This window comes from Schistocerca cancellata, chromosome 4 (assembly GCF_023864275.1).
Source record: "Schistocerca cancellata isolate TAMUIC-IGC-003103 chromosome 4, iqSchCanc2.1, whole genome shotgun sequence".
NCBI classification, from domain to species: Eukaryota; Metazoa; Arthropoda; class Insecta; order Orthoptera; family Acrididae; genus Schistocerca; species Schistocerca cancellata.
In genome coordinates this window covers 631,396,588-631,410,754 of record NC_064629.1, presented here as the reverse complement: position 1 = coordinate 631,410,754, position 14,167 = coordinate 631,396,588, and the positions used below count along the sequence as shown (strand labels likewise).

The following is a 14,167-nucleotide window of genomic DNA, read 5'->3' as shown; positions in this document are numbered from 1 at the left end:
GTTCAAAGTGTCGTCAATGCGAACAAGAGGTGACCCAGACGTGTAACCAATGGCACCCCATACCATCACGCCGGGGGATACGCCAGTATGGCGATGACGAATACACGCTTCAACTGTGCGTTCACCGCGATGTCGCCAAACACGGATGCGACCATCATGATGCTGTAAACAGAACCTGGATTCATCCGAAAAAATGACGTTTTGTCATTCGTGCACCCTGGTTCGTCGTTGAGTACACCATCGCAGGCGCTCCTGTCTGTGGTGCAGCGTCAAGGGTAACCGCAGCCATGGTCTCCGAGCTGATCGTCCCTGCTGCTGCAAACGTCGTCGAACTATTCGTGCAGATGGTTGTTGTCTTGCAAACGTCCCCATCTGTTGACTCAGGGATCGAGACATGGCTGCACGATCCGTTACAGCCATGCGGATAAGATGCCTGTCATCTCGACTGCTAGTGATACGAGGCCATTGGGATCCAGCACGGCGTTCCGTATTACCCTCCTGAACCCACCGATTCCATATTCTGCTAACAGTCATTGGATCTCGACCAACGCGACCAGCAATGTCGCGATACGATAAACCGCAATCATCATTTGCATATCACAGCATCCTGTTCCTGTCGGTTAAATTTCGCGTCTGTAGCACGTCATCTTCGTGGTGTAACAATTTTAATGGCCAGTAGTGTATTTTGCCACGACCGGCCACTGCGCAATGTTTTCTATACCTTGCAAGCGTCGGTCGTAGTTAGAACAATATTCTGTGGCTGTGAGTGCATTATGTCGGAGCTAAGTGAATTCGAACTTGGGCATGCAGTTCGTCTCGTATGGTAGGTGCTTCCACGGTAGCCGATGTGTTTGGTATTCCAAGAGGCACCACATCTAAGATTTATACCGCTTACATGGAAAGCGGAAAAACATCAACCGCTAAGAATGTGACAGGTCACTTAAGAGGACTGTGACAAAAACTAAGAGGAAGACAACTGTAAAAGTCGTTGCAGAATTGAATGTCACACTCGCGAACTCTGTCAGCATCAAAACAACACGAAGGGAGCTCTCTAAGCTGGGGACTGCAGGACAAACTGAAATTCAAAACCATTCGTCAGTGATGCAAATGTTCGTAACAGAAAACGTTTGCCGAAGCCTTTAAACCTGGACTATAGAGCAAAGAACGAAAGGAATTTGGTCAGATACGTATTGTTGCACACTGTTCTCTGCTTATGGCCGAGCTTACGACCAAAGAGTGAAACATGGCGGCGCTTCGGTGATGATTTAGGCAGCCATGTCGTGGTATTCCATGGGTCCCATGGTTACTCTGCAAACTCGCATTACTACCAAGGAGTATGTCACTATTCTTTGTTATCAGATCCATCCCATGGTGCACTTTTTGTTCCCCAGTGCTCCAAGAAGACATGGCGCCTGCTGACACAGAGCGCATCGTGTAGGACTTGTTTTGTAGGCATGAGGATGGATTTTTGCATCTCTCCTGCTTACCACAGTGATCATAACTCAATATTATTGAGATTTTGTAGTCTACTTTGGAGAGAAGGTTGCGTGATCGCTAACCACTTCCAGCCTCGCTACCTGAACTTGCCACTATTTCGCAGGAAGAATGACAGCAGATTCCATTGAAAATCATACAGGATCATTATTTATCCATTCCGAGACGACTGGAAGCTGCCCTGAATGCCAACGGTTTTCGTCCACCGTATTAAGCATGGTAGTGTGGTGGGTTTTTGGTGTTTCCATATTTTTGTCCATCCCCTGTAGTTCAGGCAAACATCATTCATCACCAGATTGAAATTTTCACTTTGCAGCGGAGTGCGAGCTAATATGAAACTTCCTGGCAGATTACAACTGTGTGCAGGACCGATACTCGAGCTCGGGACCTTTGCCTTTCACGGGCAAGTGCTCTACCATCTGAGCTACCCAAGTACGACTCCCGAACCGTCTTCACAGCTTTAAATTCTGCCAGTACCTCGTCTCCTACCTTCCGAACTTCACAGAAGCTCTCCTGCGAGCCTTGTAGATGGTTCAAATGGCTCTGAGCACTATGGGAATTAACATCTATGGTCATCAGTCCCCTAGAACTTAGAACTACTTAAACCTAACTAACCTAAGGACATCACACAACACCCAGTCATCACGAGAGCCTTGTAGAACTAGCCCTCCTGGAAGAAAAGATATTGCGGAGACATGGCTTAGCCACAGCTTGGGGGATGTTCCCAGAATGAAATTTTCACTCTGCAGCGGAGTGTGCGCTGATATTAAATTTCCTGGCAGATTAAAACTGTGTGCCGGACTGAAAACCGAACTCGGGACCTCTGCCTTTCACGGGCAAGTGAAGTTCCATCATTCATCTCACTTTTATTTTTATTTTTTTTTTTTTCATTTCGACACAGGTCTCTGGAGTTTCCAAGAAAATACTCGTTGATTCCATCTAACGGAATTCTTTTAGCAGTACAATTCAGTTAGTAGAAGAAGTATAAATCTGAAAACAGCGCATTGATGGTTAAGTTGTACTTTGAACTATTGAACTATAGCTTTTCTTCACAGTACCTTGATAAGCTATTTTTTATTAGAGGGCGTTGAATAAATCCTCCATAGTGTCATAGGTGTGATATCCATTAAGTTTAACTCTTGTTTCTAATTTTCAAGTTTTTCAAAAATGGCTCAAATGGCTCTAAGCACTATGGGACTTAACATCTGAAGCCATCAGTCCCATAGACTTAGAAATACTTAAACCTAAATAACCTAAGGACAACATACACAACCATGCCCGAGGCAGGATCCTAACCTGTGACTGTAGCAGCAGCGCGGTTCCGGACTGAAGCGCCTAGAACCGCTCGGCCACAGTGGCCGGCTTCAAGTTTTTAACTTTGTTTTACATACACAGTCGGTCACGAAAACTGCAACATCGTGAAGGATAGAATGTAGTAAAATAATGGTTATTATATTATAGTGGTTATTATAATATATGCAGAAAGAATGCATGGTTAATTTTGTAGGTAACTTGGGGATATATTGAGTGCAAAATCTTGTACGCAGAGCTGACACGTCTGGCAGCAATAATTACTCTAACCCGGTTGGCCATTGTATTGCACAGAGCTTGGATGACATATGGGTACGTCATTGCATGCTGCTTCATTTCCTTGTTTGAGTTCATAATTCGTAGCGGCTAGTGAATGTTTGTGTGTCAGTAATTATGCACCTATGACCATATGTTTTCAGTGAGTGAGAGATTCACAAAACATGCTGGGCAGTGCAACAGTCAAACAACCTCTGTATCGAGATAGATCAGGACATCATGGCACATATAGTATTGTGTTACCCTGTTAAAAGATAACGTCATAGAGACCTCGAAAGTAACAGCGTCTGTCCAAATTACCAATTGAGAGAACTACAGGTGGTCTTATTGTCTGCCCAATGGCACTCCTATACCTTTACACCAGGTGTTGGGCATGTGCAAGGATTACGAATGGAGCCTGGCTACGTTTGTTCTCCTTGAAGCCTCCACACACGGATACACCCATCGTAATGCTGCGTGCAGAATTGGGACTCATGTGAAAAGCTGCATGGTGCCACTGCTGTGTCCAGTGTTGTCGTTGGTGCACCACTATCGACACATCTCTCTCTACTGCCACATTGCGGGAAGCTGCAACAGTGTTCGCCGTGCTAATAGACCATGGTGCTGCAGATGTTGTCGCGCTGCCCATGTGGATAGCGTTTTGCAAACAAGTCCACTTACTGACTCAGTATGCATGAAAACACTGTAGGATCCTGTGTGGCCAAAACGGTATGTGCGTCCTCTTGTGCGCTAGTCGTGTGTGGTCGCTTAAATCCTGCGTGGCGTGTAGTATGGCCCTCCTGAACATATCGTTTCCGTATTCTCATGACATTCATGAGACCCTGATCAATGCGAACATCGATATCGGGGAACAAAAAACCGCGAACTTGATGTCTCACGGCCTTGTCACTGTCGAATCCCAACACGTGCTGGTAGACGCCTTTCCTTCTTACACGAGGCGGCGGCGTGGAAATAGTAATTATTTGCATATGCAAGAATTTAGTACGCTTCATCCCAATTTGACGTCTTTTCCATGGGGTTTTCGCGCTGTTTCAATTTCATTGGCCAGTAGTATATATGGACGAAAACCCGATACATATACTAGTGTGCAAAACATAAGGACGAAAGTAACGTTCGCATGATATGTCACAGCCAATTTATTTAGCCCTATGAAACTGTTACCAAACATAGAAAGACTTGTTATGGTAAAGTACAGAAGATAACTGGAAGAAATACGCAAGAAGATAAGCAGAAATGACACTTTTATACAAAGATGTTCGATGCGATCGCAAACTGTCGTCCATTAAAATGAAGTCAGCACCGTATGTATCTTTGCAAAGACGTATATAGGGGCCGCGCGGGGTAGCCGAGCGGTCTCAGGCGTCCTGTCACGGTCCGCGCGGCTTCCCCCATCGGATGTTCGTGTCCTCCCTCGGGCATGGGTGTGTGTGTCGTCCTTAGCGTAAGTTAAAGTAAAGTTAGATTAAGTAGTTTGTAAGCTTAGGGACCGATGACCTCTGCAGTTTGGTCCAATAAGACCTTACCACAAAAAAAAAAAAACATATAGGGAATGAATACAGTGTCACAATAACGTTGAGCGGTGAATGTGCCGTGTTCGAAGATTGGGAAGTCATTACGCCCGTGTAACATTATCCCGCCCCACATCATATAACCTGGACCACTGAAACGATCATGTTTGACAAGGGATTGACCTACAAGGTGGGAACACATGTAATGCACCCAGCAACTTTGTCGAACATGATCGTTTTGGTGGTCCACGTGTTAGGATGTGGCTAAGGCATGATGCTGCAAGGGCGTACTGACCTTCAAATCTTTGAGCACCGTACACTCAACAGTCAGCGTTATTGTGACGCTGTACTGCTTCCCAAAGTGCTACTTTTCACGGGGGCAGTCGACCCCGACTTAATTCCATACCTCAGTCAGTAAAACGAAACCTTTATAGGATCATTTTGTTGGGTGCCTATCTCTCCGTCTGTTAAGGCCCCTTTTCTCAGGAACTCCCGAGGTATCAAGATGAAACTTACGTCAAATACGAAGCTCCACGGTACCTTGGTGGTGTAAAAAATTTGAGCTTCCTAGTCAACGCGAACAAAAGATGCGGCTATTTATGTCTCATATTTTGATACTCGCAAACTCAGTCATTAAAAACTATAAATGAACTATCTATATACATAATTAAGTTTGTACGGAATCTTGACGGCGCGAGACACACTCACTCTATTCCGGTTTTTATGGATGACAATGCACGACCGCATCGAAGAGCGCAGGTGGACAATCTCTTGCAACGAGAGGATATCCGGCGAACGGACTGGCCTGCTCTTTCCCCTGGTTTAACCCCATCGAGTATGTGTAAGATGCGTCGAGCAGAAGTATTGCAGCACGTGCACATGCACCGCCGACCATGTCATTCGCGCTGGTGGAGGAATGGAACGCTCTACCACAAGAACTCCGTACCAGCCTTGTGGGAGCCCGTTGCAGAGCAAGCATTGCCGGCCGTGGTAATCACACACTTTATTAAGAGCCATGCCCCGCTTTTGCAATGTCCAGGGTACCATAATAAATCGCAGTGACTTGAGTGCAATTACTGTCTTTGAATAAACCATATGTGTGCGCCCACCCTCATTGCTTATTTCTTTCAGTTACCTTCTGTAGTATACTGTAGCAGTTCTTTCTGTGTATGGTCCAAGTTTCATCGAGGTTTGTTACTCGGCAGTAACACATCATGCGTAAGTTACTTTCGTCCTTAAGTTTTGCGCACCAGTGTATAATAAGCAAGCAGAAACTATTGTTTCCTGGTATTTAGTTACAATTTTCACCATAGTTAGGACCTAGTTCGGGCATTACACAGAAAGGTAACAGCTAGGATTACCTCCTTAAGGGGAGGTTTACTATCTTTTGGTTCAAAAAAGCTATTTTTTAAAAAAAACGCATTTTTAGATCCATAAAAGTGTTCAGAATCCACCCCTGAAACGGTTTTTCCGAATACGGAACGGAAATGTTTGTTATTCGCGGTTGAACAAAAAAGTGCACTTGCCTGAAATCGGCCGTTTTCACGCACCAGTTTCGGGAATTTTGACTTTGTAGCCGCGAAAAATTTTTCTATGTGCTTGCCCATGACTAAAACTGATAAAAGTGATCAAGGAGCTTACGAGGTACTACGGCTTGGCAATCCGACTGCATTCCAAAGAGATGAAGAAGGCAATTTGGGCAACGTATTTCCACAAGTGTTCGACGGATAACCACCCACAAGATCAAAATTGTCCGGCTGGGTTAATTAGTTTGTCCAAGTGGCGCATTGCAGAGGCTACCGGACATCTGGACGACTATCAACACGACTAGCCGCTCTCCAAAGAAGTTGAAAAAGTGATTAATCCGATCTACGAGGCCCTTTCGTAGGACGAATTATTGTACCGGTGCTTGAGAGGAAACACACAGAATTCAAATGAAAGTTTGAACGCGTGTGTTTGGCAGTTAGCTCCCAAGCATTTGCATTCTGGTGCGAAGACTGTGGAGATTACGACTTTCTTGGCAGTGAGCAGACCCAACGCAGGGTATTCAGCAATTCTGAAGACCGTGACAACAATGGACGTCACCCTGGGACTATATTCGACGCAGTTCGCCAAGCATTCGGACGACCACCTGATTCAAGCGGCCGAAAACCGCTTGTCATCTGCCGTACGAGCCGCTCTGGAGCAGCGCAGAATGGATCAGATCGAACAGAACGCCATTATGAGGAAGAGGAAGGACTAGTTTATGGGCCCGGAATAGCAGATTGAACGTAAGTTGCATGATATTGCATTTATATGTAGTCAAAGTTCAAGCGCGTTTCTCTCGAAATGACCTTTTTTTATCGCGTGGTATGGTAACTTCAAATCTACTGAACCGATTGACATGATTCTTTGTTTCCGACGAAGCTAACTAAATTGTCTAGGAGTTGTACCACTTTTATTCCGATCCATCAACTATAAATATTTTTACTTGACCGACGAAGCCGAAAAATCGACGAAAAAATCCTATTTTTTTCAAATGGCCGCCATTTTGTTTACTATGGTCCAAATAACTTAAGCGAGGTACAACTCCTAAAGAACTGTATACACTTCGCTTACGTCAACTCAATTTCGATTTCAGACGAGCCGGCTGACCTGTGACATACCGCGCGTGGAGGTCTACATCGAAATTTTGTTTCGTTCCGACGGCACTTCCGCCTTTGCTCTTCGACATTTCCGGTCGAAAAAATTCCAATTTGTAGAGGAAATATCAATAAACATTTTGACCAAATTTGACATTGGTGTCTATTACACACCCCGACAAAAAAAAACTCTCAAAGAACATGCTTTTTTGGGCCAAAGATACTAAACGTCCCCTTAATTTACTGAATATCAGAACCTCGAGTTATCGCAGCTGCAAACAGACACTCGTATTCAAGACTAGCGAGATTGCAATCAACGTCCAGCCAACACGATTTAGATTTCATGATATTTATCAGAATAGCTATAAGTTAACGCTCAGATAGTTTTTATTTATTTATTTGTTTGTTTATTTATTTATTTATTTTTAAGACGACCAGAGCCTATACAAAAAAGTGTGCTACTGCTGCACTGTCGGCATTTGAAGCATTAAGCCGGCCGAGGTGGCCGAGCGGTTCTAGGCGCTACAGTCTGGCAGGTTCGAATCCTGCCTCGGGCATGGATGTGTGTGATGTCCTTAGGTTAGTTTGGTTTAAGTAGTTCTAAGTTCTAGGGGACTGATGACCTCAGAAGTTAAGTCCCATAGTGCTCAGAGCCATTTGAACCATTTTTTTTTTTTTTTGAAGCATTAACCTAGCGCCCTTTGAACGTAGGTACCACGTGATTCGGAGACAGCGCTCGTGATGGGCAGAGAACGCGCGCTCAGGTGCGGGCTGGGTCTGTGAATCAGCGTAGCTGACAATGAGGGCGGCACCCGCAGCCTGTGATTAACGGCGGCATTAAAATTCAATTAGAGGGGCGCGCCGTGCGTCGCCGCCAGCTGCCGCCTGCTCGCCCAGCTGCGATAAGCCGTCTCTCTGCCTTACCAGCTTAATCCCTCTGGCTATATACCGTATGTACAGAAGAAAACTAATGAACGTCCCGGGCATCACACGTTGAGTCCTTTTCATTGTCAGTCAAAATTTCACGAAAAAGGAGGCTACTGGAGTGTTATAAACATTGTCAAACTCTGCGAAACCTTCCATGGCAGCATATAGCGACAGGCTGTCACGCTCCTCGAATTTTCTTCGTCTCTACTGTGGTTGGCCATGCACGCTAATTATGTTACTTGAACCGTATGAAATCAGGTGTTAAATACATGTTATGAGTCAACAAGTATTCCGCGGAATTCTATATTTGGGGCCACCTTAGAAAAAGGACGAAATTTTCCAAATTACGAAAGTCACATGGCTAGTCATAGTTTCGTATCTCATTATAGTGTTTATTTTACCTTAGAAGCAACTGCAGGTAAATTTTCTTAAGTATAAATTGTTAATACGAGCTTTGATAGTAGCTTTATTCACGACCCAGAGAGATTGCTCAATTCTTAAGAAATTAGACTCATATTCGGGAGGAACAGGTTTCAAATCCCGGTACAACGATCCTAATTTGTGTTTTCCGTTGCACCCCTGAATCAGTTAAGGGGTGCCGAAAAGGTTCATTTGGAAACGCCTCGGTGGATTCCTTCTCCCACTATATCCAAATTAGCACCTTACCCTTTTCATCCCCGAGACACAAGGAAAAATATCTTACTCCTACTTTTCGGTTGCGGTGAAACAGTATTATATAAACTAAAAGCGTCTACCTGATTATGCATTCATCGTACTATGATCAAGTCCCAGTCACCTTTACATAGCAAGCGTCTAAATGTCATTGCACTCATAAACGTAAACAGGACTGAAAAGTCGAGTTTCGGTTTCGTAGTCAAGTAGGCACTACTTCGAGCGCGACACTATATTGGGCTAAAGATCGCGAAGACTGAACATATCTTTCTTTATAACAATGAATTTTCTGATGTATACTTTATTCTAGCTCCATTTAATAGACATATAAACAAGAACATCACATCGACCACTTTCTAACATGTCTGTAAACATGCCCTTGTTTCTTTTAAATTAATTTATTACTTCCAATTTAGACACGTCGTTCTGCCAACTAACGAATACCGTATTACCCATTAGGAAATAAAATATTGTAAATCGTTAACAAAATAAGAGCCTTATATTAACTGAGGTATTATATTCGACATCAGCCAATACGTCGTGTATCTTGCTTATGAGGCCGACTCTGCGGCCGAATTATAATCAGTCTCGTAGCTGAATTGCAAAGTCTCTTGCAGAGCACAATGTGTATTTCAATTTCACTGTGGCTGTGATATGACAATCAACGAGTGTCAGCGATCTCCAGAAATCTAAAAATAAGACGTAGTAATAACTCATTTTACTATTACGGGAGATGAAATAACTGGTGCCTCGGGAATGACTGATAGTGACTATTGGAAAATAGGTTGCATGGTTATTTTCTGCAGATGTCTTCTGTTAAGAGAATTTACTTAGGAATTCACAGAAAAACTGGGCTAGCAGATGTCCAGATGTTGCAACCAACCAAGTGTAGCGGCTTAACGAGTCCTGGAAGCTTTACCACGATAACATGTAGCCTGAATAACATGCTTGCCATAGAATGTGAAGTTTCCCACAGTTGCTAAAGACTCACAATCGGGAGAAACTAAACAAGGGAATGGGTGGGGTGCGGCACTAGTATGGTGCTTTCAAAGATATACAGAGAAGGCTAACATACACGCCAGCCCAAGAAGATTAGTTTTGTGGCGGCGTTCGTAGCGACAAACATTTCGCTGTAGAAACGGCTTACGAAGTCACCGCCACACTTTTAATAGCGGGCCGACCGGTCCGCTGGAACAGTGAACAGAAAGATGAAAACCCAAACACTCTGATTAAATAAAAGTCGGTACTTATCTTTATTAACGAAGATACAGAAACACAGTAGTGAACTCCGTGTCTACAGAAATCTGTCTAGTTCGAGTCGGAGCGGCTAGGTCAGCGTCGGCTGACGACAAACAACAACTCTGCTGCGATGAACACACAACTGACTAGCAAGTACACAAATCGGTGGCGAGTATACAACTGAGCGGCGAATACAGAACTGTCCTAGCGCTCGCGACTCCAGCGCTTAAGAAGCCAGAAGCCAGCGGTGGCGCGCGCAGACATGCGGCCATTTCCTGTATCGCTGGCGCTGCTTATGCGGACGGCGTCCGGACTTTGATGCTGCCAACCTTTTGGCAGCGAGCTCGGTTGGCATTACTGGCTAGGATATAACAATTAGCAATAGTTCCAAGGCACCCATTCGGCTGGTTGTATATTGGGGAGTGAGAAGTGGTGGGTGGCTGGAGGAAGAGGTAAAAAGTAGCAGGAGGTGACGCGAGAGAGGCTTGGACTTGAGATGGAAGGTGGCAGTAGTCTTTAATGATCGGTAGTGGCAAGAAAAGTTAGATGGTGTTGAATAAGCGTCATTCCATCTGTACTGGAGGACTGTGGATACTCAGCCATACTGGCGTAATGAATTAGAAATGAGTAGCATATTTTTGGATAGCGGACTGGACATGGTAGGAGCACTTTTTCATCCACGCTACTGTAAAACACATCTGTTCTACTGCAAGGTCTTTGCCTTCCATATTCTGGGTGAAGGTAGTATGGACCAAAACAAGAAGAAAAGTACAGTAAACATGTGCTCTAAAATGCATACCTTAAGAACTATGAGCACTTGTTCAGGAGAAGAGATGTGTTTCACAGTAGTGAAGATAAATAAACACTCATTGGTCTACCAGTATGCATTTTAGTACACATGTTTGCTAGAAATCTTTTCTTGCTTCGGTCCATACTACCTCTTACAAAAAAAAAAAAAAACAAAAAAAAAAAAACTTGCAGTAGAGGGGATGTGTTTTACAATATGGAAAATGAAGAAGTGCTCATAGCTCTTAAGGTATGCATTTTAGAGCCCATGTTTAGAAGACTTCCTTTCTTCTTGTTATTGAGGAATCCATTGCTGAAGTTTTACCGTTGATTTTTGGAGCACCCTACATATGTGTCCAGTGGAGTAGTAGCCTTCGTAAGCGAGGCAGAAACTGTATTATAATTTGCTACTTGAGTTCGAATTCCAGATAAATAAAAGTGAATGAATGCTGTTTTGTAGTTATATTTCTATTCAAGTGTTTCCTCCCCCGTAGTCAGTACGCAATGTAGGTTACGTTAAGGTTTTTATTACGGCCGAGATCTTGTAATTCATATTTTTTCGCGTTTTACCGATCCAATGAACAAACTACAGATCTTAGACATTAAAGTTGTCAAAGATCCTAAGAAAGTTTCGTTAGTTTAGTTTAAAGTCCTCCTGTCACTGAGTTTGTAATGTGAAGTTTGTAACGTAAAGTTTAGAGGGAGTCACACACCACTAGGATAATTATTGTGCTTTAATGTGTATCAAGTGAAGGCCGTAGACGAGAAAGCGTACAAGGAAAAATTGTACAGACGCATAACAATAAGTTGCTGTTTTAATTTCGAAGACAAACAGTGGAACTATTTCTTAATACAAAGCTGTATTTATTTAGAAAGTGGCAAAATTATATAGTGTAAGGATTTCACCAGAGATTCCGAAGGACTTCATGAAGGATTTTTGTTTTATTACACTACTGGCCATTAAAATTGCTACACCAAGAAGAAATGCAAATGATAAACGGGTATTCATTGAGAAATCAGTACCCAGAATAACCACCTCTGGCCATAATAACGGCCTTGATACGCCTGGGCATTAAGTCAAACAGAGCTTGGATGGCGTGTACAGGTACAGCTGCCCATGCAGTGTCAACACGATACAACCGTTCATCAAGAGTAGTGACTGGCGTATTGTGACGAGCCAGTTTCTCGGCTACCATTGACCAGACGTTTTCAATTGGTTAGAGATCTGGAGAATGTGCTGGCCAGGGCAGCAATCGAACATTTTCTGTATCCAGAAAGGCCCGTACAGTACCTACAACATGCGGTCTTGCATTATCCTGTTGAAATGTAGGGTTTCGCAGGGATCGAATGAAGGGTACAACCACTGGTCGTAACACATCTGAAATGTAACGTCCACTGTTCAAAGTGCCGTCAATGCGAACAAGAGGTAACCGAGACGTGTAGCCAATGGCACCCCATACCATCACGCCGGGTGATACGCCAGTACGGCAATGACGAATACACGCTTCCAATGTGCGTTCACCGCGATGTCGCTAAACACGGAAGCGACCATCATGATGCTGTAAACAGAACCTGGATTCATCCAAAAAAATGACGTTTTGCCATTCGTGCACCCAGGGTCGTCGTTGAGTACATCATCGCAGGACCTCCTGTCTGTGGTGCAGCGTCAAGGGTAACTGCAGCCATGGTCTCCGAGCTGATAGTCCATGCTGCTGGAAACGTCGTCGAACTGTTCGTGCAGATGGTTGTTGTCTTGCAAACGTCTCCATCTGTTGGCTCAGGGATCGAGACGTGGCTGCACGATCCGTTACAGCCGTGCGGATAAGATGCCTGTCATCCCGATTGCTAGTAATGCGAGACCGTTGGGATCCAGCACTGCGTTCCGTATTACCCTCCTGAACCCACCGATTCCATATTCTGCTAACAGTCATTGGATCTCGACCAACGCGAGCAACAATGTCGCGATACGATAAACCGCAATCGCGATAGGCTACAATCCGACCTTTATCAAAGTCGGAAACGTGATGGTACGCATTTCTCCTACTTACATGAGGCATCACAATAACGTTTCACCAGGCAAGGCCGGTCAACTGCTGTTTGTGTATGAGAAATCGGTTGGAAACTTTCCTCATGTCAGCACGTTGTAAGTGTCGGAACCGCGCCAACCTTGTGTGAATGCTCTGAAAAGCTTATCATTTGCATACTAACCTAACCTAACCTAACCTAACCTTCTTCCTGTCGGTTAAATTTCGCGTCTGTAGCACATCATCTTCGTGGTGTAGCAATTGAAATGGCCAGTAGTGTATTTCATCTAACGTTTTAACATCAGCTAGAGAATATTAACTAACGCATTTTCACTTATGCGTACCTCTACTTTGAGTGTACTACATCGAGGATTTTATTGTGAGTCTGCAGTAGCATCGTTTAATTATTAATGAGGAGAAAGAAGCCGAGATGGTGAGAAGTGCCCGCGGCTGCGGGTGACTGCTGTTGATAAATGAGTGTGTAATTAGCCCCATACGCAATTAGTGCAGCAGCCGGCGGCCGGCGGCCGGCGGCCTGCGACCCTGTTCCATTATTGTAATCCGCGGTTACACTTCACTGGCGCTGAATGAAACGGGAGAGCGAGGGTAGGGCTGCGCGCCGACCCTCCGTCAGAATCACGGCCGCACCCTCGTGGCCCCCGCACTTAACTCGTGCCGACACGTATACGCACACTTCCGGCCCTCATCGTCCTCCAATTTGCCGAAAACTAGCATACTATTGGCTACTTTCCACGCACTTATTTGCTGCAGTCGCGTCTCATTTTCCAGATGAACGATTCACTTTGGCGTATTACCTAGATGCTACGTTTCCGGCATCACCCGTGCAGAGTTGTGTACCGAATACAGTCTCTGTTCGTTATCCCACAACTTGTTAAATACTCTCACTGTCAACTGTATGAGAAACAACCACACCACACAAAAAATTATGACCTCATAGATACATCACGCTAATACCGTATAACACGGCCAATAACTTTAATAGAGGTATCAACTCGGCGAGGAAGGGAGTACACAAGTTTTTCTTTTATTTCATATATGCCGTATACAGCTAATGCCACTCATTGGTGTTGACAACTCATGTCGCTGCCATACTGCGGGGATGTTGCGCGCTAAATTTCTCCTGTTAGTCCAAACATACCTAAAATTTTCTATGGGGTAAAAAAAGGGTGATTTAGTGGGCCAGTCGAGGCGCTAGGGAAGTATCCACATAGCCCTGTGAACACAGTTGTTGTTATCTTAACAGCTGGGTGTGTCCACTGCATTATAATCACGAATGTGTAGAAGAAAG

The 14,167-nt window shown here is 44.4% G+C and overlaps 1 protein-coding gene across 1 annotated transcript in view; it reads left to right on the top strand.

The window, feature by feature from the left end:
* LOC126183890 (glutamate decarboxylase) overlaps nucleotides 1–14,167 on the top strand; it is a 240,210-nt gene that overhangs the window by 201,003 nt on the left and 25,040 nt on the right. The window lies entirely within an intron of this gene.